Here is a 6000-nt window from a genome sequence, read left to right as displayed (position 1 = left end):
TGCTAGGTCCAAGGAAAAATCAGATGTCAACGGAGCCTTGCAAAAATTGCAATCCAGCCTTCACTCAGGTCCATTTCTGGTTTGTATTGAAGATGGTTGCTCCTCTCCCCACCCCAGTCCTTAGAGCCCTCTGAAGGCTCTAAGGAAGAATGAACTCTGACTTTTCTTAGCTTCTAGTGGTGACCAGCAAACCTTGCTCTTCCTTGGCTTATTGCTGTGTCACTCTAATTTCTGTCTCCATTGTTACATGGCCTTCTTTGTTCTGCATGTTTCTACATCTTCGGATCTCTGTTTTTGTAAGGACACAAGTCATTGGAATTAGGGCCCATATTAATCCAGTATGACCTCATCTTAACCTGGTTACCTCCGCAAATATTTTATTTCCAAATAAGGTCAGTGTTCACAGGTACTGGTTGTTAAGACTTGAACATATCTCTTTTGGGGGGGGCACAATTTAATTCAAAATAGGGGGGAAGTAGAAAGCCAGTGGGCAGGTGTTATATATAAATGGATTAGCTCCACAGATTGTTGCCATCTGGGCTTGCTGGCCAGCATTACCACATGTGAACTGTGGGCTGCCAGTGTGCATATTTTGCTTTCAGGAAAGGATTTACCTTGAGGAAGGTGGTTTGTTACTGGGGATTAATAGAAGAGGTCAATTGTGAGCAGAGAGCCTTTGGTTTTACATGGCTTTAGAAAATAGTAAATATGTCTTACTGTGTAGTAGAAGAAACATTCTGGAACGTCAAGACTGGCAGAAATACTATAGTTTTGGAATATCAGAGAGCCCTATCATAAACATTTGGGGATATCATTAAAAATTACGTATAAAAGATGTAGTGAGCATAGATAGACTCATGTATAATGTATAACATTATGATCAAGATTTCTTAGAAAGTTTCCACTTACATGTACCTTAATCCATAGTTATTGGATTTATTTTTTCCCCCTATGACACATTTATGAACTTGACAAGGTCGCTTCAATGCAATTAATCATGTTTCAACAATAATCTCCAAGGCATGGGATGGGAATGCAGCCTGTTTGGATTAAGAATCATTAGGGTGGACTGCATTTTGGTAGTTCCCAGTGTGGAAATTATCTATCCTGAGGAATACTATCTTGTAACTCAAAGAGATTACTCAATATGAGAATATAGTCTCCATTGGTAGGGAGAGATAGCACTTGAAATCTGGAGAGATTGCAATTGAAATCACAGTTCATGTCTTGGGCTCACAATGTCAAAGGAATTAAGTGAGCAAGATCCAACCCAACTGTCTCTTCTAGGAGTCAATTATAAATCACTTCTTGTGTAGTAGACATTTCTCAAGGCCTTATATTTGAGCTCTATTGAGTTTTCCTCCCGCTGGAAGTACCAGAACTGGGTAGAACATTTCCCCCAGGCACAGATAATTATATATTAAATCCTTTTTTGTTGTTGTTTTTTGTCTTTTGTTTCTAGAAACAGGAGGGCACTCAACCATCGACTTTGCTGATGCAACAAAGTTTAAAGATGGCGTTTTTAGTGGACTTTCATACTCCCATTGCCTAACTAAGGTTACACCCTCTAACATCCACCACCCAGCTATGGCTGTTTTAATAGTTACACTGCAACACAAATGTTACACGAATGTAACACAAATTCAACTCCCACGTTGGCTAATTCCACATATAATTTTAGGAATTATCTTTTCCATCACCTTTGCTCATTCCATCTCACTATTTCTGTATGGGTCCACCATTAGATTGTAAATCTGTTGAGGGCAATGAGACCTTTTTTTTTCTTTTCCTCTCCCTTTATTAATGTGCTTTCACATATTAATCATTTAGTAAATATCATAATAGCTTCACAACACTAGCTGGGAAACTGAAATAATTCAACTTTTTCACTATGAAACTATTAATGTAAAACAACGACAAAATATAGTTGTAAGCTAGGACCACACAGTATAGTCAAATCATTATCAATCACCAAGTAAACTCCAAAGTCAGGCAGGTGAATTACTTATGCCCAGGGCAATTTTTACATTATGACTTCTCCACTATGTCCCATGATGGAAACACATTTAATTAACTAATTGACAACACTCCAGTTGACTTTATGAAGCACTAGATTGTGCTTACTTTGAAATTGAGGAAGAATGTTCTCCTACACAAAGCAGTGAAATAAATTTGTTATATTTATGTCCTGGAGGAAAAAAACACGCAATCTCTGAAAAGATTTAGCTCTTTGGGGATTGCAGTATTTCAATTAATGACACTCCTTCAAATCTCTTAAATCCTGCTTTTTTGCACAAAATTCTATTATCATAAATTTATTCTGTTGTGTTAGGACAAGTCTAAACTAGTAAAGTGAAGAGGAAAATAGAGCCAATTATTCAGATAATTGAAGTAAAGTACTTTTTTCTCATTACTGTATATTTTCAGATAAAGTCTTTTTAAAAACCTGATTACATGTGGAATTACCCTAGTTTCCTCTCAAATGATGTATATAGTTAGGTTATATTATTTAAAGTTTCTGATTCTTATGAACTTTCTGACTTTGAGACTTGTTCTATATAGGTAAATAACTCCAATAGCAGGGCTAAAATATGCTTGGGGAATTGAGCTCGAAGTAAAGTGTTAAGCTTCAGTTAATGAGTTTAAGTATGAAAGAGTTTACCCAAATAGATATATAAAAATCTCTTCCCTGGAGTCTGGATCCAATAAGTAAAATAAAATAAAGAATCAAAGTAATTATCTCAATAAATAAAGTCCCAAATTCATCTCAGATGCAAATATGCAGATAGAAGTTAAAAAAAACAACAACTTTTTCTCGACTCATCCAAATTTGCACTTCACCTTACATTTTGTCATTTATATTTTTGTCATTTTTATCATTTAAAAACAATTTTTGTTTTCTAAAGTTGTTTTTTCACTTCAAAATAAGATATAATGATTTTTTTCTGTCATGGTGTAAAGTAGAAAAGGGACAAGTATTTGTTCTTTAGAACAAAAATTACCTACTTAACAATATTTAAGATTTTGTTTTATTTATTTGACAGAGACAGCCAGCGAGAGAGGGAACACAAGCAGGGGGAGTGGGAGAGGAAGAAGCAGGCTCCTAGCACAGGAGCCTGATGTGGGGCTCGATCCCAGAACGCTGGGATCACGCCCTGAGCCACAGGCAAACGCTCAGCAACTGCGCCACCCAGGTGTCCCCCTACTTAACAATCTAAACAAAATTACAAACTACATTTCCTTCTTTATTTGTTACAATCACCCTATATCTTAGTTTTCTTTTTGTTTCTAAAATATTCCACAATTGCCTATTTTTATATTTTATTGAGCCATTAAAATATTTATTTAAAGCAGCAAATATAATGAATTGGAGATAGCTAGCTCATTGTACAGGAAAAATCAATTTGTTGAACATATAAAAAGGCATACTTAGGTAAATTAAGAACATAAATGCAAAAAGTAAAACGAGAAAGACTTAGAAATTTGTAGTGAAGGATTCCTTAAATCAAAAGACATACCATAAAGCAAAAATGAGAGATTTGAACAAATCAATTAAGGATTTTTATTAAAAAAAGGGCAGCTTTGAGAATATGAGTAGAGGTTGATATTATTCTAAAACTGTAGCAGGTATTGTTCTAAAAATGACAAGGTTTTAATATCTAAAATATGACTCATGCAAGTCAATAAGAAAAACAAACGAGAAACTGAATATAAAAAATTGTCAAAGAAGAAGGAAGAAATCCAAATGGCTCACAAATATATGAAAAGATGATTAATCTCATAACTAATTAGATAGTTATAAATTAACACAGCAATTAGAAATTTATATGCATCCAGTTATTGAAATTTAGAAAGTACCAATATTGGCCAGGCTGTAAGAAAAGACAATTCCTTAATCATTGCCAATGACGATGTAAACTGGTATAACTCTATGAGATATATTTTGCATGTTTTGATGAAATTCAGTATGCATATAATCTATCATCCAAAGATTCTACTACTGGGTATTTACAGAGAAATTTTCGCATAGCCTATTGTTGCCTTTGTGTGTGTGTGTGTGTGTGTGTGTGTGTGTGTGTGTGTTTGTGGTAGCAAGAATACAGAAGCAAACTAGGTGTCTATCACTATGGAAATGGATTAGTAAAAAGATGGTGGATACAGACAATGTAGTATTATGATGGAGTTACAATCAATGAACTGACATACAGCAAAATGAATAGATCCTCAAATGTTGGGTGAAAAAGCATAAGAAATAGAGCATTTATAGCCTCACACCACATACGAAGTTAAATACATACATATACAAAAGAGCATTTATTCAATAATACAGGAATTACCAAGTACATATAGCAAATAAAAATAGAATGTGTATAGAATGGGAGTGAGCTTTGTTAATGAAGAAGAAAAAATAATAAAACAGGAGAATCTCATGTAGACCAGAAGTGATTGTGTTTCTGTTGTGCAAATAAAACAATATAAACAAGGTCTTCATATTTCATTCCTTGTGAAATCAGAGACTCTTACCTTCTCCTTTGATACTCTCACTCTACCAATTCACATAAAGATATTTATATTTCTCAGCTCTGTGATTTCTTTGATTGACTTTTGCCTTACCCACCTTACCTTTGTCTCTTTGTTATTCTCTGCCTCTTGTTGATTCAGTGTCTCTTGTTTTATTGTACTACCCTTAAGTCTAGGCTCCCTGCTCAATGGAGAATCTGCTTCTCCTTCTCTCTCTGCCTGTCACTCCCCCTGCTTGTGCTCTCTCTCTCTGTCGAGTAAATAAATCTTTAAAAATGTATATAAAGTCTACTTCTACTTATTTTTTAGTTAGTAAGCTTTTGATGTGATTAAGTCTTATAATCTTGCAACTTTGAAATAGTCACATAAGAGTTCCAAGTTTTAAAAAAGCAAAAGATATTTTATTTCTATAATCCACATTGACTACACTTATTATTTCTAAGAAAAATGATTCTACTACTGGAATTGTTTACTCCCCATAGGGGAGGATGTCAGAGGATAAAGGAAGACTCCCTGCCCTTCTACATATTTTCTCCATATGCTGACTATCACCTACAATTTCTTTACAAGTTATGTAGCTTTTCTACTCCATAATTAGTCATATAGCTCACATTTGTAAAGCTCTGTTAAGAACAATGGACCTTAAAAGAATGAGTGGGGGGGGGCAGGGGATAAACAACAGAGCAAAAGGATAGCATTTTCATTTTTTTTGCTTATAATTGGCAATTATCATCCAGAAATATGAAGAATTCTTTAGTTCAGGACTAGATTTTTCCTTTTCTTTCCAAAAGAACATGGAATGTGGTACCAACAGAGACCACATAGGGTTTTTAGACTTGGGTTTCCCAACACTGAGCTAAACGTAACAAGAAACCATATTCCTGCCTCACTGCTTGTGTTAGATGAGACCTAGTGGCGGTCAGAACTTTTACCACCACCTGGAGGTTATGAGGCCATCCTTCCCTGGTGTCAGTGGAGGCCACATGGGAAGCCAGAATTCTTATTGCTACCCAACAACAGTTAGCAGGCTCCCTCCACCTCACCCCAAGTGTCAGTGGAGACCAAGCAAGAAACCTGGACTTTCCTACTCACTTAGCAATAACCCACCAGCACCCCTCACTTTCTCCACAGAGTGTTGCCAGAGGATGCCCACTAAAGCAAAATATTTGAATAAATTTGAACTTTCATAACATACCCAAAATGTCAGATTTTAATAACAAATCACTCAAAAGAGAAAAAGAAAACAATTAATAGATGTCTACACTGACATGAAACAAATGTTAGAATTATCTGACAAAGATTTAAAAGTAGTCATCATAAAAATGCTTCATTAAACTTTTAGGAATACACTTGAAATGAATGAAAAAATAGAAAGTTTCAACAAAGAAATAAGAAATATAAAAATTATATAGAAAATTTGGAGCCAAGAAATACAATCTCCAAAATAAAAATGCAATTTATGAGCTAATTCACAGAATG

Source organism: Ursus americanus, chromosome 15 (genome assembly GCF_024610735.1).
Source record: "Ursus americanus isolate L20-20 chromosome 15, mUrsAme1.1.p, whole genome shotgun sequence".
Classification (NCBI taxonomy): domain Eukaryota; kingdom Metazoa; phylum Chordata; class Mammalia; order Carnivora; family Ursidae; genus Ursus; species Ursus americanus.
The sequence above is the reverse complement of the archived record's forward strand: the minus strand, read 5'-3'. Positions refer to the sequence as shown.